Consider the following 23,188-nt stretch of genomic DNA (forward strand, 5'->3'; position numbering starts at 1 on the left):
TTTTCATTACACAAAACTAGTTACAGTACAGATATGGTTTACCTGCTGATCCTTAGTTACATTTGGACGTGGGTTCAATTCCCACTTGAGCTGATTACTTTTTTCCCCCCAATCGTAAGGCAAATGTCAGGTAATCTATGGCGAATCCTGGCCTCATCTCACCAAATACCATCTTGCTACCACCAATTCCATCAATTCTAATTAACCCAGTAGTTGATATATCGTCGTTAAATAACCAAGGAAAAAAGGAAGTACAGGTCTGGTATCTATACACTTTAAATTGTGAAGTTTGGATTTTAAGTCATTGATTACTCTAAAATGGTTTGCTGTGGGTATTGGTCATTTGTAATTTCTGAAAATATGTATTCATGAAAATCAGTTGTGCCCAAAAAGCTTAATTTACACTAAATTCGTCTCAGATGTTGCATATTATCAATTTATATGTTAGATTACCACACTTGCATTAGAATCAAGGTCCCCAGGATTAGCTCCCAGCCACTGAGCACAAATTCCACGAACAGGACAGATAAGAGCCAGCAACAAAGCTTTCTTTCAGAGGTAAGTGAATTAAATTTTCCACGACGCAAATTGCCAATCATGTCTCGTTCATTTGTTCTTGCTGCTGTCTGTGCTAATATTCTATTGTTGAGTACTATGGGTATTATCTTATAGGTATTTCCAGTACCATAAAATTGGAATTTCGGACAATGCAAGCATAGCATCCACCATTTTACAGTTCACTATTTTAATTGCTGTAAAGAGGTGAGGATGGTTGCGAGATGATTTACAAATAAACAAAAAATGTCTTATTAACATACATTTATTTTGTATTTAGGAACATAAAACAACATTGAACACAAAAATCAATATGTTTTAGTACTTACAAAGTAAAAAATAATTAATGTGATCGATGTGCATGTTTTTCAGAAAGTAGCTTGTCGAATCCCATGTATTGTGGGTCTCTATCACCACAACATGGTGAATTCTCAGGTTGCAGATAGAGGAGATGGCTTCCAGATATGGAGGGTAGCTATGAATATATTGAATAAGCAGTTGTGGACAGCCGATAAGGGGTGATCCTCCAGCTCGGGGGCAGGGCGAAGGGCTAGCAACCCATCACTGTAAAAAGAAACTTGTTATGAAACACCAAAATAAGCCTCGGAATGGGACTGATTCTTTGGTGCAACCACCACAGCAAAGGAATAAGGTTATGAGATTTGATGCTTGGAATGTCGTGAGTCCTTATAGAACAGGAGGGGTAACATTAGTAGCAAAAGAACTAGCTAGATATAGAATAGACTTCGTGGAAGTACAGCTGGTTAGGTTAGATGGGAATGGCATATCACCTATAGGAGATTACTGTACTTGTACTATGAGAATGGAAACAATAATCACCAATTAGGATCAGAATTCTTTATTCATAAAATAATAAAATCACCAATAAAAAGATCGAATTTATCAGTGACAGGTTATCGTATTTAGTACTTGAGGATAGATGGTGTGATATCTAGTGATAAATGCATGCACCCTAACAGAAGAAAGAAAGCTTCTGTGAGGAATTAGAACACACTTTTGATCAGTTATATAGATATCACATGAAAATTTTATTGGAGGATTTCAATACCAAAGTAGGATGGGAAAATATTTTTGAACTGACTATTGGAAAAGAGAGTCTACACATAACTTCTAATGATAATGGAGTTAGATTAGTCAACTTTGCTACATAAAGAAATTTATTTGTGAAAAGTTCAATATTCCTGCATAAGGGTATACATGAATATACTTGGACTTCTCCAGATAGATTGACACACAACCAAATAGATCACATCTTGATAGATGAACGAAGACATACTTATATAATAGATATTCGATCCTTCAGAGGGGCAGACTGATTCTGACCATTATTTGGTAATTGAAGAACTAAGAGAAAGACTATCACTAGTCAAGCGAGTAGAACAACAAGTTAATATTAGGAGATTCAATATTCCGAAATTAATAGACAAGGAAACTAAGCAACATTATCAGCTTTGCAACTTTAGGAAGTTCCAGCGAAGTTGAGGAGGAATTAGATATTAATAATGAGTGCGAAAGTATCAAATATAACATCAAAATTACAGCTAAGCAGAGCATAGGCTATTTTGAAACTAAGAAAAAGAAACCATGGTTTGATGAAGATTGTTGCATGGTAGTAGAAAGAAGGAAACAAGCAAAATTGAAATTCTTACAGGATAGGGTTGAGGCGAATAGAGATAATTATTTCAATGAAAGACAGGAAGCAAGTCATACACTTAGAAACAAAAATAGAGATTATTTGAAGGAAAAACTGAATGAGGTAGAAACAAATAGTAAGAATAAAAACATTCGAGGTTTATAAAAGAGTATAAAGGAATTTAAGAAAGGATATCAGGCAAGGGTAAACGTGATAAAGGTTGAGAATGGTGACTTACTTGCAGATGCTTATTCCATCCTAAACAGATGAAAAAACTATTTTGGGCAACTATTAAATGTACATAGGCCAAATAGGAATGATCTGGATGATATTCAAATACTATGAGCTATTTATACCCGAACCCATACTTTCTGAAGTCGAAATTGCGATAGAAAAGCTGAAAAAGTACAAGTCTCCAGGTATCAATAAAATTTCAGCAGAATTAATACAAGAGGGTAGAAATGCATTATCTAGTGAAATTTATAAGCTTGTACTTTCTGTTTGGAAAAAGGAAATTGTACCAGAATAATGGAAGGAGTCCATAATTGTATATATCTTTAGGAAGGTTGAAAAGACTAACTGTAGTAACTTTCCAGGAATATCACTTTTGTTGACATCATACAAAATTGTGTCCATTATTCTTTTGAGAAAATTTACTCCATATGTAGATGAAATTATTGGAATCATCTTTAGACATAATAGATCGACTATTGATCAGATTTTTTGTATTCAACAGATACTGAAGAAAAAGTGGGAGCATAAGGGTACAATACATCAGTTCAGTATGAATATCAAAAAGACATATGACTCGGTTAAGAGAGGTTTTATATAATATTTTTATTGAATTTGGTATTTCTAAGAAAGTAGTTAAATTATTTAAAATGTATCTTAGTGAATGGTACAGCAGGGTCTGTATAGACCAGTTTGTGTCTGATGCTTTTCCAATTCATTGTGGGTTAAAACAAGGAGATGCACTAAGCTTATCACCAGAGAAGGTAGAAGAGAAAGTGACGATACTTCCCAGCTCTGTTTTCTGTTCTCAGTTTCAGGAGCGCTATTCAAGTCAATACAGATGTTTTGAAAATACCCACTAGATAAAAGTATATTATAGTTTATCACAATATTTTACTTATTTAAAAAATGTAATACTACTACATTAACTACTCTTGAGTTATATCATACACTCCTGAATCGTAAATACTAGTATAATAATGAACAGTAAACTGGAATATTCTGCCAGCTTCAGAGAGAAGTACGCAAAAAAAAAAGTACAGCTTCGCAAAACTGAACATTTTTGTGTTGTAAGTACATTTTGACACTAAATTATAGTTTTCGATGTACAAGAAAGTATAATACTAAGTGGGACATTATATTTTCACCAATACTCTTTTACTACTGCTTACCTATTAGTTTCAGTTGTATCTGGTTTATTCGCAATCCAAGGGGAACAATAAATATTACGTGAAACTCAGACTTACAAATCAAGCTTCGATATTATATCCATGCAAATGCAAGTTTTGAACTTTTGAGATACAGTATCTAAGTTTCTTTTGTTTGTAAATAAAAGTAATTTAATAGCACTACGTTAACTATGTAGTTTTATGCCACTTATTAGAGAATATTAAATTAACTATGTTTGCGTTACTACATCTCAATATGTTTGATTAGAAACATGTTGTATTGTGGAAGTGTAATAAACAAACTTAATATAATTACAAACCAGATTCAACTGTAGGCCTACACATAAAGCAGAATTATACTTGTTCGGTTACTAAAATAAGTTCTACGTTAATTACAACTAAAGTGTTATTAAAAATGAAATACTAATTTTATTAAACATGTACCTTTAATGAAGTAGAAACTAGATGCTTGCGACTTTTGAGAGCTTGCGGGATGATTTCACAATTTTTGATGACTGAAGTTCCTTCCGAATTTCCTTGGCCCGGAAAAAGAAGCGACACTTCAAATAATGGAAAATAAGTTTAGGAACTATTTCCATGGCATGTTCATTGCATCCTAGCATTGGCACATGAAGTTTGTACTCGATAAGGCTGTCTAGCGTATCATAAAAAATATCACCCCCACAAACTAATATTTGACGCTATCTTGACACCAACTATTGTCTCACTTTGCATTAAAACATTCATAACACCTTCAGAAGGATGTGTTAGAAAAGAGTTCGACCTTCCATAATCTTTAATTTTAGTGAAAGCGGAGACATTCTGTTCTCTTAGTGATGCACTGCGAAGCTTATTTACCCAGAACACACAGTCAGTAAATCTGGTTGCTTTATTTACGATATAACCCGCTAAATAATACACCAGGCACTCTTTTGCTAACTTGTCACTCTGTGTAAGAGAAGGCAGATTACTTTCCCAATCGTACATTTCAATTGGATTATCGTCAACCACCAACTTATCACTGATTTTCTTCAAGGCAGCAGCTTTACACTCCTTATTTGTTTCTTCTGTAGCTCTTGCAAGGGTGCGCATTTGACTCGTAAAGGAAGTAAGGGGAGGTACAATTAGGGGTTCACAATTTGCACTTGAAGAGAGCACATTTTTAACTGGAACATAGACAGATTGAAGCATGTGCAGATGTAGAAAGTCTATGGTAGACGGATGATCATCACAAGATTATGATCTTATAATTCCAAAATGTCACTCTAGAGGGTCTTGGTTAAATTTTGCTGTCAGAATGTGTTTAAATCCGCAATTCCATAAGAAGTCGAATATTTCGAGAGTGCTCTGAATTGTTACTCTGAGTGATTCAAGGGTTCTTTCTGAGGCGAACGTGTTCTTCTTACTGTCAATTATGTGTAATATATTTCCTAAAATTTTATAATGGATCCTTTGTACAGGGCAGAGGAGGGAGTCTTTGAGTTTAGTGTGTCTGCAAGGTCATTCATTTGCCTTGTGAATACTTCTGTACTTTCACTTCCCTCAAAGCCATCACAATTTATGGCCCTAAAAATTGTATGGACTTTGCCATGCTCGCACTAAACAGCTGGAATGGTAGTTTTGCGTTCATTTGCTTTAAGGAAGTAGGGTCAGTGTGACTAGATGTAATTTTGGGGCATGACCTAAGTCCTGAAAATTCAGGAGATGTGTCTTTTAAATATACCCGTCTATAAACACCAAAGTTTATGTCCTGGTTACTAAATTGTACTACACCCTTGTCATGAAAGTTATTTCTGATACATTTTAAAATATGTACCGCATCAGAAAACGCCAATAATTTCCTTTTCTGGTCTACGGGGTTAGGGAGAGAACAATTAACTTTTCCATTTTTTCCAGATATGCCAAGACATTTCTAAGCGGCTTTGTTTGTCTGGCTCCCATCAGATGTGAATCCAATCACCTTGACACCAGCTCGTTCTAGCTGAATAATTACTTGCAAAATTATTTTTGACAATGTGTCTCCAGGTGTAGCATTTCTACTTGCGTATGCTACAGCAGGTTGTACCCAGCTGTGGAGTAATGGCACATACATGCATACAAGCGCATGATTAGCTAAGGTGTTCTTCTGACTTTCGGGTGTCACGTCTTCCAAGTTAACAAATCCTTCCACCTTAAGTGAAATACTATTAAACGCTACCTCCTCGCGTAACTTCACCTCATCGTAAATTAGGATTCCCATTTTTTTGTTTTCGTCAGTTTCATCAGCGAAATGCTTTTGTAATGCGATAACTGCTTGCCTATTTACACCATATGAACATTTCATGCCTTTTAAGAGGCGCCTTAAATAATCTTCTGAAGGAAGTGGTAAGAGTTCGTGGTTCAAACAATGCCTATAACGTTTTGGGGACTTTATTTTGAACAATAAACTTTCTAGAAGAAATTCACTGTCATAACGCATGCCTCTTGCATCCTTGACCTGGCACTTCTTTACCATGGTATCAATTATTAATTTTTGTTTCTTGCTCAGGAACTTGCAATTGCATTTACATTCCGCTTTACTTTTCTTAATTTCATTAACTTCCTTCTCTAAGAGAGTTATTTTAGCCTTGGCTCCACTAAATTGATTTTTAATTCTAGTTAAATTTCTATTGGCTGTTTTCAATTTTCTACTTAATACAATAATTTTCTGTTTTGAATGTTCGCAATTATTGTCGGAAACATAAATGTTTATAAGTTCATCAGGACTTGTCATTGTTGAAGTATGGGCATTATTGTTACTTACAGGTAAGGGCACATTTCTATGAGAAGGGATTGATGTCCTTTTAGTGGGGATTTCCTCTTCTTTTCGTTTTTTGTAAGATATCGAGGCAAGTTAGGGAAAATATGTGGTATTGCATCGGGTGTTAGTCGCCAGTTTTTCCGTGGAAGTTTTACCGCTTTGCCATCAATAATAAACTTGTCGGCTTTTACGATCAAATCCTCAGAAAAATGTATATCGCAGACATAGGAACGAGCATGCAGTTTTCTGTCGTTTCGTGGAATTGCTTTACACCACTTCTGAAAAACAGCCTTGTCTTTGGGTGGAAAAAAGAAACTTCTTACCTCCTTACAGCTTTTATAACCGGATTTACACCCGGGAACAAAACACAAGGCATATTTCTACTCACTCACTCACTAATCACTCACATAAACGGCACAATAAAAATCACTCGAATACAAGAAATGTCTCTTTAACTTCGCAGCACAACGGGTTCTATCACCTCTGTCCACAGTAAGAAGAGGAAAACTGAGATCTTAAGCAGATCGTCATGCCTAAGTTTCGCTCAGTTGCCGCGGCGACAGCAGAGGGTTTAAAAGTCCCATTAGACTCTAGCAGAGTTACCACACTTTCTCTTCTACCCGCTCTGTTATCACCAAAGCTCGGATCTTGGGGACTTGTGTGTCGTGTGCTTGAGTAAGGTTACAGGCATAACGTACACAAAGCTCACACTGCAAGTGCTCAGGGACAGTCGTTTGTACTAAGAAAGTGGTCACATCGAATGGCAAGAAGACGAACGAATAAACTGTGTCACGTCGAAGCCAATGACATTAAGAGAATTACAGGTAAACGGTCTGTTTGAGGAATTAGAAAATACGTGTTATTCGAATGGGTGTTATGGAAGTTTGAAAATGCATTTCTTAAATTTTAGGTACAGAATTTCGTGGAGGAATTCTGAGGAGATACATTATTTTCTTCTAATGCAGAGTTTATATCTTGTAAGTTGTACCACACATAAACTAGAGCTGGAAACGGGCATTCATTGAAAGACATTGCAGTCCTTTAAATTGATGGAGAATTTGTCCATAGCCATGGATCAAGTCATAGAGGGACCTTCCCTAGTAGTGATAAACTAATTGAAAACTATTTGCGAGAAAAATTTAGGATATACTTATCTTTCTCAGATACGAGATCTGCTGAAAATCGAACAGGAAACAGTGACAGTGAAATATTCAGTATTTTATTTAGGCCCAAGACTTTATAATAAAATTTCAAACCATTTTCCAAATTTGAAATTTTTTAAAATTGAAACTGTTAAAAAAGAATTTTGTAAAATTATCCATGATATATAATAGTAACAAATGTACTTTTTTTACCTTTTATTTCTATCGGCTATATTCATGTTTTTATTGAATATCACTGGCTTATGTCGGATTGTCAATTTATATTAAATGTTTATTTTTCTCTCGTTTTCCCTTTCATCTTCATTCTTGCTCTTGTGTTGTACTTATTGGTTTGAATTAAGTTAATTACTGTATTTAGTAAACTGTCCTTGTAAATTTTATGTTATATTATTCACTAAGACCACACCGTACACGAGCCTGACTCTTACGGTAGTGGCTAGAAACATTTTTATTTTATAAATGCAATTTGTACTCACTAGGTAGCTAGTTAAAATAAATAAAATAAAAAAATTAAAGTTTGCTCCCGTCACTTCATGTGACGTGGAAATAAGTTTCCTTCGTTTCAAATCATGTTTAACTAACAGACAAAGAATTTATGGGTTCGAAAATCTTCGAATGCATGTAGTCACACTGTAATGAAATGTACAGAGCAGAACTGTAAATTTGATGTATTTTGCATGTTTATTTATATATATGCTATAAAATTAGATGTTTCAACCTATCATAATATTATCATTATGTTGTTCCATCCAGGAACCACTTTTATAGCAGACCTGACAGCACCTCCGTGCTGGAAGCGGGAGTTTGTTGACATTGAAGTCCGGTTGCTTAGCCACGTTCAAAGACACAAGTCCCCAACTTCCGAGCTTTGGTTATCACCTTTACTTTTAACTTTGAGAGAGGGTTGGGAAATGAACAGGTTACATCAACTGCTTGTTTATGTGGATGACATGAATATGGTATGAGAAAATCCGCAAACAATTAGGGATAACACGGGAATTTTACTTGAAGCAAGTAAGGAAATAGGTCCCAAAAAAGAAAGTATATGATTATGTCTCGTGACCAGAACATAGTAGTAGTAGTAGTAGTATATCCTTTCACTCCTTATGTGGAGCATAGGGCCTCAGTGAGAACCTTCCAACGGACCAGAACATAGTATGAAATGGAAATATAAAAATTGGAAATTTATCCTTTGTAAAAATGGAAAAATTCAAGTACCTTGGAGCAACAGTAACAAATACAAATAACACTTGAGAGGAAATTAAACGCAGAATAAATATGGGAAATGCCTGTTATTATTCGGTTGAGAAGCTTTTATTATACAGTTTTTCAAAAAATCTGAAAGTAAGAATTTATAAAACAGTATATTATCGGTTGTTCTGTATGGTTGTGAAACTTGGACTCTCACTTTGAGAGATGAACAGAGGCTAAGGGGTTCGAGTATGAGATACTTAGGAAAATATTTGGTGCTAAGAGGGATGAAGTTGCAGGTAAATGGAGAACTGCATGCATTGTATTCTTCATTTAACATAATTAGGAACATTGAATCTAAACGTTTTTAGATGGGCAGGGCATGTAGTACGTATGGGTGAATCCAAAAATGCATTTAGAATATTAGTTGGAAGACCTGAGGGGAAAAGACCTTTTGGGGAGAAATGAATCTGAGGAAGGTGGGATATGATGGTAGGGACTGGATTAATCTTGCTCAAGATAGGGACCAATGGCGGGCTTATGAAAGGGTGGCAATGAACCTCCAGGTTCCTTAAAAGCAATTTGTTAGCTATGTTAGTTTGTCAAACCTGGATTCTGTATTCAATATATTCACAGTGACATTTGTCAGACTGGAAATGTGTCATCGCTCTTTGCTGGTTATATATAGTTGAATTGTTTCCAGAAGACTCCATTGCCATGTAGTTACAAGTAGCGTGCACTGTCGATTCGACAGTGTCGAACCAGCTGGAAAGTCCAGAAAACAAAATTAAACAAATTGGAATAGTCAGTAACAGATAGCACAAGTATCATTTTCGATTTGCATTGAAGTTTTTCTGCAGCGATAGTTCGAAGTGCAAGAAATGATGTTTACATAATATTTCACATCATTGTTGCGCCATATATCGTACTTCTATTTGGTCGTTCTTTGGGTAGTATCCAATTGTTCTAAGTAAAATTATCATTTTCGATTTTACAGGGATTTGTATTTTTCGAAGTACTATAGTGGGGGTCGCAAACAAATATCTCACTCAAAAGTGAGCCATGTCTTAAAAAAATTAGGGAATCACTGGTCTATAGACATATCTTGAGAATCTTATATTGGTAGAGTTCACAGAGAAAATAATTACCTTTCTTATTATGAGGCAGCATATTATGTAGTACCGAAAATAGTAGTAGCAGTATTTTATTAAATAATGCTTTGAACTGCAGTGTCAGAGTTCAGTGAACGAGACATGGTCGACAAATTTTGCCTCAATCTCTCTTACAGGGCATGTTGTAAATCTACGAAACAGGACCCTCACCTTTACTTCTATACAATATATCATCATTGAACCTAGCAACTTTATATCCATGGTGACCACTAACCACTGAGAATGACAGTAATGAAAGCATCAGATAAGAGCTGACAGATGACAGTATGAGGGTATACTGATATGTGAAACTCAGTGTAGGCTATATTTATTTAAAGAATCATTTCAAATCAGTAAGCATCCACAATGCGGTATGCACTGGAACCAGAAATTATTTGAAACAAATACAAAGGAATCATGTATAACTAAAGTGACGCTCAACCTACAATGTCATAATTCATCCAGTGATAGGATATAGGTACAAAAGCATATTCCATGATAGAAACTTTTATTACCCAATGGCAGATGGGTGAGCATTCCCCTCTAGTAGCAATGTGCCAGTATTGTAGATCAGATATAGCAAACATAACCCGTGAAAACCTGCCCTAACACCATCTTTCTCCACCACCAATCATGAAGTAGCAAAGATTTGAACTCATGTCACTGGCATGCAAAGGTAACACGTCCACTCCACTTGAAAGCTACTAAATTTAAGTATTACACAGAAATTCATCCAGCTTTATAACAGGTCTAAGAAAATAGCCTTGCTTTGTGAAGCTGAAATGTCATTGCTAACAATGAAAAGATATGCAGTCATTTTAAATTTTGAAATGCACTGTAGAATTTGCAAATTCCTTGTGCCCTCAAAGAGGAATCAATATTCAGTATGACGTACGGAAACATTATTGTGATGATATAAACAAACACAAAGTTTGTCCTGATTACATAGAAGATGTGTAGGCTACTGTATCTATCTGAAGAAAGAGTTTTTCACCCCCCATTGTTCAGAAGTATTCATTCAACGCACTTCTATAGTTTCTCACAACATGACTTACATAAGAAATTTCATGATTACTTAAGACTTTTTTTTATTATAAAGACTGTAGGAAATGCGCACACATCTGAAAGATACAAAATGTTATTTCACCTAAATAATTATAAAAATGTTCAGATAAAAAAGTTGTTCCTTGTAAATAGTGTCATGGATTGGTTGGTGCCACAGACTACCACTTAGGGATCACTTATCTAGACTACACTTATATTTTGGCATGACTAACAATGAACTATATAACTTAAGAAGAATGATAACATTTTTAACACATCTGAGTAACATCTCAACTCACTAACGAACTAAACCAAATTGACAGGCATGACTTGGTGGTTCTCAGTGTCTGTTTCACTCCTCAGTTGCACCTGAACACTCCCAGTAAGGAGCCGTGCTCAGAACGCTACTAACTGCTCTCTACTTTCATTTTCTAATGGTGAGAGCAGGTAACAGTAAAAAAAACCTGTTGTGGATGGTTAGTGGTTGTGTATATATATATATATATATATATATATATATATATATATATATATAATAGTAAGGTTGCCATTCACCTTCGGCGGCTTGGATTGCATTTGTATATCAAATACAAACCAAACCTTTTTCATGTTGGATACGTGAGTTCACATATCAGTTGAATAAGAATTATGACAAAGAATATTTGCATTTTTTACACATCTGTTACCAATCATACTGGCGCAAATCCTTACGAAATATCTGGCATTTCAATGATTTGTTGCCAAAACCTGCTATTTCACTTTATTATTTGTATAGGAAGGAGCTTTAAAATAAACGAACCAATTTTTAAATACTGGTACATCTTTATCTTGTTGACATTTTATACCAATCTATGAACTTAACTTAATAGATTACTGCCTAGTTTCTCAATTAAAATGTAAGATACGATAGTAGATTTTGATCTGAAAAAAAAAAAAACATAAAATGGAAGGTTTTGGAAAAAAATCAGAATACTTTTAAATATTTTCAGTAATAAATAGCAGGAATTGGTGAAAAAAAAAAAAAAAAAAATTACTCTATCATTGAATTCATAGTTTCAGATACAGAGAGAGAGAGAGAGAGAGAGTGTGTGCATGTGCGTGCGTGCGCACACATACATATATGAGCAAAATAGCAGGTTTTGGAATCAGACCATTCATTTCCAGCCATAATAGCCGGATACGTCCTCTAGAAAATAGTAAAGGCAACATAAGTATTTGACCAGGAAGTTAGTCTAAATAGATAATGTGCGGGAGAAACAATATGATTGCAGAAAACCAATTACGAGATTTTCATAAATATATATATATATATATTTATGAAAATCTCGTAATTGGTATATATATATATGTAGGTTTTCAGTGTACATAGTAATGAAGAATATGGTTAGAATTTATTCATGCCCATGAGTAGTTTCATTCAGGGATGATTTGTACGGTAACCTAATATTTACTGCAGTACGAAATAAGAAAGCCAAGGAAATTTGTTAAAATTGATCATAACCATTTTCTTTTATTATATATATATATACACATACATACATACATACACACACACACACCACAAAGTAGTAGTGGTGGTGTGTTCGCAGCATTTCTGTGTCTGTTAATAAAGATTCCTGCTCCCTCCTTTCAAATTCTTATATTGCTGCGTGAGGACACGTGTGAACAAGAATTACATTATTAATGTGCATGAGGTACGCGAACTTGCAAAAATGGGTAAATAAAATTGAAGAGGTAACCAACGATAACGGGAAGGGACCAAACTTCGAGCTCCGGCATTTCGACGAGACACGCGGTGCATGGTTTCCACAAGATCATCTGCAGCAACAATCGATGCCACGACCCTAGCGACAACTGTGTGTCCGTTATGTGAACGAGGTACCGTAATCCTACTATAAAACTTCTTTGAACCTACGATGTGAGAAAAGAAGACTTTGATACAATATAGCAAAGACTAAAGTATAGCAGAGGAGTTCGAGCATTGTCAAAATATGTAAATGGCTAAGTATTAAAGACATTTGACTGGAAAGTACGTTTCTGTGGTTTGTAAGATATAGTAATTGGTGTATGATGAGTTTTCAAAACAATCAATGAGAAATGAGAGTAAAGTGAAAGTATATTATCACAATGTGAAACTCCTGTAGGTTGTATGTGTAAAATTAGGTTATTTTTATGTATTATTAATTGTGATGATTATTGTAAATTGTATTGCGTATATAATTGTATAGTGTATTGTAATTTTATTGTATATTGTTTGTACCACTGCCGCTGGGTGCTTGCCCACTTGCAGTGTAAATAAATACAACGGTCAGCGATGCTTTTGAGACATATTAGACTAAAATTTCATATTTAGACTAAAGACAATAATTGCTTTAAGCTTGCGATAATTTGTCTTCGATACTTGAATTCGAAGCTTTGAATTATGTACAGGCTTACGGATTTGTAATGTATTAAACATAATACGTTGTACCCGCATGATCCTTCCCCAATTTCCTGTTCACTTATGTTACAAGCAACAAAAATTGATATAGATGTCGCCACCATTCAAATCTCCCGAGTCCAAGAAAACTTTCTTGCTAGAAACTGAAGTATTACGTAACTTCCCTGACGTCACATCCGGTGGTCCCGGGTCCGATTAGGTCCCGGGTGCGAGAAAATTTCCTTGCTAAGATCTTTGGAATGCGTCGAAAAATTTTTTGTCATTTGTGGGGGTCCCGGGTCCGAGAAAAATTTGCTTGCTAAGATCTTTGGCGTTTTCTTTTGTTTTTATTGTTCCTGGCGCCATCTATGTTTGTGATCTGGAAACTTTCTTGCTATCTTTTTTACGCTTAGCGACATCTATATTTGTGATCCGTAAATTCTTTTTGTATCTTTTTACTTTTAGCGACATCTATATTGTGATCTGGAAACTTTCTTGCTATCTTCTTTCCTCTTAGTGACCTCTATATTTCAGAACTGTAAACGTCTTTGCCATTAGCGACATCTATAGCCGAAATCCTTGAACTTTTGATGCCTCTACATTCGGAAACATATGGAAATGGATATAATTGTGTGAGAATGCTGTCGCTACAAATAACTACAAAGCATTATGCTTACAATATTTTTATTACATAAACCAATTTTGTTCACATTCTTCTACAGTAGTAATAATAATAATAATAATAATATTAATTTGTCAGAAACCAGTGTACAAGGCCTGGATATGACATCGTCACGTTCGATAATATACACACGCACGTCAACGAGTTAGATACACTCACACATGCACAAACAAACTTAGCACAAATACAGACAAATAAACATACATAGTAAAAAAACAACAAATAAACATACATAGTAAAAAAACAAACACTGAGAAATGAACAGAGTATGATGTAGGTTAATACATTTATATAAGGACAAAAAGGAATAATTAAAATATGAGGAAAGGGTTACATTTCTAAAATACAATATTTACATCACATTCCATGAATTCATTCACTGAATAGAAAGGTCTGTTCAGCAATCATCTATGTATGCAGGACTTAAACTTATTTATTGGTATCTTTCTCGCCTCCATTGGTAGCTTATTAAATATATTTATGCCATCAAAAAAGCAAGTATTTGAGCTCACGCTCAATCTGCATCTTGTGTAATATAATTTATCTTTATTTCTAGTGTTGAAGGAATGTATATCTGATCTAGTCTGATAAAGATCTATGTTGGATCGAAGGAATATCAAGGTCCTATAAATGAACAGGTTGTAAACTGACATTATTTTTAATGAACGTATGCTTCTAATGTGCATAGATCACATTGACCTGAACTTATGCTATGTATTGTAATTTGCAACTTCCGATTTGAAAAAATGCACACAACTTTGATACTTAGTCATTACGTTCTCTCTTATATTCCTAGTTCTCCAGCCACGTACCATGCGTCATTGGTTTTTTTTCTTTCTCTCTCTCGCTGAACAACTTGCTTTAAATACATACTCACCTGATGGCAATACTAGTGATTACCTGAGCTGAGTTGGTGAAACTGAAGACTGTTTCATTGACCTCGATCTCTGTTGATCAACACCGTAATTGCTATTCATATGAAATAAGAAATAATTTTTTCCCAACCTATACATGACGATGTCACAACCAGGCTTTGTATACTGGTTTTCTGACAAATTGATATTATTTCATTCACGAACTAAATGAAATGAAGTACCGGTACACTGTATTATGAAACAGTATTTTTCTTTTCATCCCCATCCCCTCATAACCTATCCATATCTAGCCAGACCACCTCATTTCGTAAACCTGCGTATGTATACATAAAACAAACATTTAGTACAGTAAGATTATTTAGTCCTGATAGTCGCTGGAGATGTGCGCCCTGGGTCAGGCGAATCCATTTAGTTACACCAAGGGATGTTTGGGTTATTCACTTGTATGCCTTCGGAGTGATCAATGTCACGCATGCGGTATGTTTCCAGTACAGTACCGACCGCTCGCCCTTATCTCTACTCTGGATCTCTCCCCACTTCTCCTATTACTTCCCCTCTATCACGTCGCTGAGCTGTCAGGACTAAATAATCGGTCTGTATCTGTTGAATTATTTTACACGTATTACAAGGCACCCTGCTATACAACTATCAACGAAAAATGTAATCTTGTCCACACGTGTGCTTGTGTAGCACAAAATTTTATGTTCTCAGATTACCTATGTTGAGAAGGTTAAGGACTAGTCCCGCACTGATAACAAATTTTAGGTGCTGTGCAACCACTGGCGGTATGTCCGAATTTTGAAAATTTGCCATCAGGTTGATAGAAAATAGTTTTTTTGGTACTCTTTACGCATGATACAGACTCCCAACAGCAATTGTTCTGCAGTTGTAGTCTTCCACAAAATGCAGATGAGCAGCATTTCTTTATCTGTAGCACTCGACACTACACTATGTAATTGTCTGATATTGAAATTTTGTTCTCTGAATTCTTCCAGTAGATCAGTGATAGGTTTTTTTAAAGAAATGCCTTCATCACTACACCAAATTCCTTATTGTTAGATGTTTGAGGTTTTGGGGGTTCAAGAGTCAGAAGAGAGAATTTTGTGGTTGTGCCAAAAGAAGTGGTGGGAATATTTTAAATGAAAAGTTCGAAATCTTGGAGGATTGCAAATGTCAGTGTAGTTGTACTGTTGGTGAGTACCAGAACATCCAGGGATTTGACAGGTGAGGTGATGTAAAATGGATTGTTACCATTTAGTATATGGTTCTTGATCCTTGGTTGGATATGGATCGTCTAGGATAAAGACATGTTTATTTTTATATTTCTTTCCCTTGATATAAAGAGAGACTAGATGGATTAACAGATATGTGGATGAATAGCCAGGTTGATATCGTCGGTGAAGAAACAATACCGCATAAGTAACAAAATGCAAATTTAACAGGGCAAACAAAAAACGTAATTTAAAAAAAACTAATCACTTCCGCAATGTGAAATTTGGCATGGCACTAGTAAGTAACGCTAGAAATGTGTACGGTATCCGAAAATGAAATTATATTACAATTTTAAGTTATTTATGTTAGTTACGTGGTATTAGAAGACTAGCTGTGAAGATTTATGTCAGTTACGTGGTATTGCACTAAATTAGTTTTCACTTAATTTTCAATGATAGAACATTTTTAAAGCGAAAAGTGTTATAATTAAATGAAGTAAGCAATGTTTTGGTACCACTCTTAATTTTATTTTTGATATTACTTAAGTTTTTACAGAAAAATATTGTACTTGTTAAACAATATTTGGAAAGGTTTCCTGTAAAACAATCACCTTGAAAAAGAACAATATGATGTAATTATAATTATGTTTTTTATTTTGTGAGACGTGTTAATGAATTATAGTGTTGCTTTTAAGATTGTCATTTATGACATAAGGAAATACACCTTGCTTATAAACAAAATTATACATAACCAATGTTATCATAGAATGCATGACAGTACTTTCGCAAAACACTTTTTAGTTGCTGCAAGTGATTTCACTTTGACTTTTTTTATTGTCAGTGGTTGAGAATATAATTTCTTGTAATCACTTACGTACTTTGTTTTCTGGGACGCCTTGGCATTACTTGCCAGTCTAAAGTGAAACGAAACTTGGAAAAAAAAAAAAAAAAAAAAAAAAAAAAAAAAAAAAAAAAAAAAATTGTACCATCAGGACGATATTGCATTGCCCTAGGATCAGTTACAGTGGGTTCATTAGTTCCTCTTCCGGGGCGAACTGAATAATAAATCCAAAATATTTTGTCAGCATAATTTCTGAAGAAAGAATAATCTAAATGCTTAACATAGTAAGGTGTGGGTTTCTTTCTTGCTTCTCTTGTTATTGAAATATTTTAACTTGCATCCAATTGCACTGTGAACTGAGTCACACTCCATCTGAGTGCGACCCTTCTCTAGATATTTTTGGGTAATCAACTCAGAAATTGCTAGACCAAGGAGGGTATTAAACATGACTGCATTTCTATTTTGGTATGTACATCCATCAGAGTACAAAATTACTGGCAGAGGATTTTCTTTTATGCAGTCAGTCAATGCATCTATGACACAACTGGCGAAAACCAATGCCACCAGTTCTGCCTGTGTTTCGTTGAACCAGTAACATACGACATCATGATTTTTCAAGTTGTAAATTGTAAAGTTATGCACACAAAACTTAGTCTTATAATACACAGAACTTGCCTGTATGTATGGAACTATTTTGACTGCCTGGAGAGCCATGGTGAATACATTGCCCAGTTCCATTTCAGCATCCTCTTTATCCTTTTCTTTTTCTTTTCGAGGTTCCTTCTTCTTTCCATCATGTTGCAACCATGCAGCTTCACTTTTTTTTTCCCGGTTTTGTAACTACAACAGATGTCACATTGATCTTTCTTAGGCCTATAAATGCTGATGTTACTTTCCTGGAAAAGCAGGTTGAAATATCTCTGCTCAGAGGGTCAGTATTTTCATGTGCACATCTCTGTTTATATAAATCATGTACCGTAGTTTCCCCTAACTATGGTCCACATTTGTCACATTTTTCTTTGTATATTCAATACTATAAAATAAGCATTGGTACATAGTTGTATTCTGAGTTGCCCAACTATGGTCCACTCATATATTCATGCTTGAAAACATGAATGGGCTATAACTGGATCTGTAATTATTCGTAAATCAATAAATTGAGTTTCTAATTTAAGGGTAGAAACATAATGTAGTACAGAAATATTAAAAATAAATGAAAAGTACATGGATTCTTTTTATTAGTACATATTACATAAACACACAATAAACAAGTGAAATCTGAAAGTCATTTTCCTGCAATAATGAACAAATACACTCACCGGCAAAAATACCGGGCCACCTAAAGTTTCTCAATTTTTTTATGAGGTGAGAATCAGAAAACCCATTGTGAAATGAAGAAAACATTGCTTCCCAGAAAAAAAAAACTTTTTTATTAACACTTGCGCTATTATTTTCAACACCAAACAATGGATATAATTAAAAGATGTAAAAACTTACAAATTGTTTCAATTTTCTTCCAAATGTTCAACTGATTTTGTGGCCACCCAGATATTACTAATAGCACATATTGCCTCCCCTCAGTAATTGCCGCTTCTTACTATACATGAAACAACAGCTCCATTGTTCTTCACTTCCAAAACTTTCCATGGCCACAATTCTTCCTCATAAGTAACTACCATATACCTATGTTCCTCTAGCATTATTTTAATAGATTTCGTCTTCTTTTCTACATCTGACTCACTGTCTGTAAATATGGAGAGTACACCGGAAACATCATAATCTGTATCCAATTCAATTTCCTCGCTCTCATAGTCACTTACAGGGACGGTTGTGATCCTTCTATCCTGAAGTTTTCATTTTACCGGACCATTATCCGTGCTAGTACCATTGATGCTGGAACAGCCTGTTTCTTTATTTACTGGACTATAATGTTAAATGGTGTTTTAGAATATACTGAGATACCGTATTTGCAGAAGTAAATAATCAAATTGTTCACATTTCATTAAAACAAATATTTCAAAATGAAATACAACTATGGTCCACAAAAAATTGTGGTACATAGTTGAGGACTGACTTGTAGCCTTGAGGTTAAACATTTTTCACGCAGAATCCTTAACCTCTGCCAGTCTAATTATTACGTGAAAGTAAACACTATATAGCCAGGTTTAATTATACAAAAAATCATATATTTATAACGTACCAATTCTATAGAGGAGAGCTTAATAAAACAGAAAATCACAAACTGAATGATTTCGTGTCTTCACACATTCAACAGAACGATGCACACTGACCTTGTTAAGCATCCATATCATTGCCACGTGTAATGGTAGATAGAAGCATCTATGGGGAACATAATTCCATCACAGTGGCGCCTTAAATGGCAAACACCGAACTCTTGGGTGACTAAGTAGTACATAATGCGTTTTGGACCATAGTTGGGTGCCTGGATCATAGTTATGGGAAATTACGGTACTGAATTTTGGAATGAACTCTAGGCTCTAAATAAAGTTTGCTTGATGTCTGTCGACAATAATGGGAAGGTAGTTTAGGGAGACTGTCAAAAAATGTCCAGAGAAATTGTGTACCTTCTTCCTTTTTGTGCTTTTTGGCATGAGTGTGGAAAACAGTAGAACAAGAAGACATTCCATGCTTTGAATTTTCTAACCAATACCTGATATTCCAATCTTTTATTGCAAGAGTATTCAAGAACAGTTTCTTGCACACTTGAAACTTTTCATTGCCCACATAGAAACGATACAACAAAGTACCTTTTCTTCTTGACTCACTAGTACTCTTTCCAGGACGTTTTGTCGGGATTACATCCACAAGACCATTCACGTATTGTTTTCTCTGATCCCAGGTCATTTTATTCCAAGATATATAAAAAAATCTCATGTCTTTCAGCATTTCCAATTACATTGCATTGTCTGAATTTTGATTTTTGACACATTTTGGAATTACATGATGCCCCTAGTTTCCTTGCGTCCCTGTGTGTGTCATGTGTTACTTTTCCAGTTTTCAGCCTCTTATACCCAACGTAGGTTCTCACTTTCTTGCAGTTTTCACAGAATATTGTGTACACTTATTACAACGAAACTCAGTAACTAATAGGTACAGAAGTATTGATGTGTCAGATAAGTGCATACAGCTCGAATTGGCGGGAAAAACGATGCTTTGCGGCACATAGATTGACGTGCGTGTTTCCGTAGCATTGTTGAGAAATATTAAATTCAGTCTTTTCCTTCAATGACCCATATCAACTCATCCATATTAAATGAGCATGTATTACATTTCAATTTCTTTACTGAAAGAAATGTAAAACTCCTTTAATTCAGTTTGGTTATATTAAACTATTTTCCGCCGTACGCATTACTGTAAGAAAATATCTAATTGGAGGTACACAGCTCGCACACTTTGTCCATAAAATAGCCTACAGCATTATTTTATTCTTCCGTGTTGAAATTTTTCTTATTCAGTTATGCGGTATTTTCAACAAATGTACCCTGAATGCAGTTAGGCGGTATTGGATGTAGTGTAGTTACGCGGAATTTCAGTAATATTTTCAGGAATTCAGATACGCAGTATTGTTTCAACTCCCTTTTCTCACATTTACATGGTGAAATTACACTTTCCCGTGCTATCAAATGGTGCTCGCAGTGTCAGGGATGCCAACGCACCAAAAAACAAAAAATCGTCAAAAAGTCAGTTACGCGGTATTGTTTCTTCACCGACGATATGCAGATTAGCTAGAAGTTGATAAAATGTTACAGATAAGCACATGTGACAAATGTTTAACACTGATCACGATTTTTTTATGGCTTCTTGTAATTCCTATTCACTGTATTGCACCTGTCCCAGTATTTCTATTAGTGTTAAAACACACAGTACAGCTCATATTTTTACAAGGCCTTGACAACTGGATCTGTGGCCATTCACTGTTGTTATGTTGGTAATACTGCTCCATGTTCGAAAATAGAAACAAATCAATGCAAAGGAAGTCTTTGTTTTAAGTGGCTAAACATATGAACTATTAATTTAATGGCATTCATTTGTTGCCATGGCAATGATTATTTGCATGTCATGCAGTCCTCTGAATCCTGGTAAACTGTTCTTTGAATATTGGAAAGGAACGTGACCTTCCAAACATATTCGCTACATCAAATTGCATGAATGAAGGGAAAACCACAACGTCAGAGAGAGAGAGACAGATATCATCCTGTTGCAACAGTACTCAAGGAACTTTCTTTCACCAATGATTTTTGCATTGGTGACAGTTGTGTGATGGACGAAATGTCACTCTACTACTTGCCTTAACGGATAACTTTCCCTCACTTACAGTGAAATTCGCACAAATGTATTATTATATTCTCATGACGAAAGTGAAATCCATTTTGCGAGATCAGCTAAAATTTGGAGAAAATCGATTAGTTTGCATATACAATTAGTGATCTTGCCATGATGGACCACATGTCTTGCACATGTTGCAGACAGTTACTACTAAATATCCTATTATATATATATACTTTTATAGCATACTAGAAGTACATGAACAGTATAGAGAAAATCTTAAGCAAACTACTTACAAAATTGTGATTTGTGTAGGTACAGGTGTGACAGTATTGATTTATTTATTTATTTACAGTGCTAATGTAGTAGACTCTTGCAATCAGTCATTCTTTGCCCAGATGTTTAATTCTTCATTAAATTCAATGTTATAAGTTGCACCAACCACTGCACATGCACTTCTAAATGAAAGCTAGAATGTTCCACACGTGGCCAGCATCGCGTGCCTCACAACTTGCGATGTCACGAGGACCAGTAACCCTGCCTCTTTATGCTACTGCAGTTATAATTAGTATCAATTGCAGTAACAATTAACACAAACAGACTAATATATCCTAATAATTTTATTTACTCAGACGTTAAAAGCTTCCCACAAAATTTCTGAGTTTCAAGAATTAGTCGAATGATAGCACATCTGTTAACAAAACCTCGTATAGTTAATGTTTAGGTATACAAGAGTTTTTGGTGTTTTATCCTGTTAACACAAAACCTAGTAAACACAGTATAACACATGGCATCAGTGTAAGTACATTACAAGAGCCGGATAAGCGATTTATGGCTTAATCGGTCAAATTTATTTTGTTATATGTATAATCGAATTGACAACGCAATCTCTACTCTAATATTTATTTCCTGCTATTAAAAAGGCATACGAATATAAGGTTGAACACCAAGACAAGAGTTAGGCACCACACAAGTTGCAGTAGATGTCCACACATTCATTCAGTTATTCATAGCGTTGTGCCCAAGGGCAGGTCTTTCACTGCAAACACAGATTCTCCAATCTTTCTTATTTTCTGCCTCCCTCTTAGTCTCCACAAATGATCCATATATCTTAATGCTGTCTATCATCTGTTATCTTCTTCTGCCCTGAACTTTTCTTCCATTCACCACTCTTTCCACTACATCCTTCAGCAGGCAGTTTCTTCTTAGCAGTGACCCAGCCTATTTCTTTTTCTCATCCTGATCAGTTTCAGCATCATTCTTTCTTCATCCACTCTTTCTACCACAGTTTCATTTCTTAATCTCTTTGTCCATTTCAGATGCTCTATTCTTCTCCATATCCACATTTCCAATGCTTCTAGTCGCTTCTCTTCACCTCGTCGTAATGTCCACATTTCTTCCCGATATAATGCTACACTCCATACAAAGCACTTCACTAGTCTCTTCCTTAGTTCTTTTTCCAGAGGTTCGCAGAAGATGCTCCTTCTTCTATTTATTTTCTCACATCTTCTGTATATTCTATCGTTTCTTCTGCTATTATCTGTATACAGCTTTTTAGATGAGTACAGTACTCATTACTGTTTTCAAATGTGGATTCTAATGTGGCAGTTTCTCTTGAAAATTTTCTTCAAGCTTTCTTCTTCCCTTTTTCCATGTCCAATTTCTTCGTCACCTGTCTTCCTCTTATCTTCTTCAGACGAATATCTACTTCGCCAGTCGGCCTCGGTAGTGCAGTTGGTATAGCACTGGCTTTCTATGCTCGAAGTTGCGGGTTCGATCCCGGCCCAGGTAGATGACATTTAAGTGTGCTTAAATGCGACAGGCTCATGTCAGTAGATTAACTGGCATGTAAAAGAACTCCTGTGGGACAAAATTCTGGCATACTGGCGACACTGATATAATCTCGACAGTTGCAAACATCGTTAAATAAACCATA

The 23,188-nt window shown here is 35.2% G+C and overlaps 1 long non-coding RNA gene across 1 annotated transcript; it reads right to left on the reverse strand.

Moving 5' to 3' along the window:
• Nucleotides 1–767: 767 nt before the first annotated feature.
• Nucleotides 768–10,108, reverse strand: LOC138714916 (uncharacterized). The gene is made up of 4 exons (XR_011336114.1): nt 9,891–10,108; nt 9,351–9,507; nt 4,054–4,145; nt 768–1,119 (listed from the first exon to the last, which is right to left on the reverse strand). It is a non-coding gene; the product is annotated as an uncharacterized lncRNA (long non-coding RNA).
• Between the last annotated feature and the right edge of the window lie 13,080 nt (nt 10,109–23,188).

Source organism: Periplaneta americana, chromosome 15 (genome assembly GCF_040183065.1).
Source record: "Periplaneta americana isolate PAMFEO1 chromosome 15, P.americana_PAMFEO1_priV1, whole genome shotgun sequence".
Taxonomy (NCBI): domain Eukaryota; kingdom Metazoa; phylum Arthropoda; class Insecta; order Blattodea; family Blattidae; genus Periplaneta; species Periplaneta americana.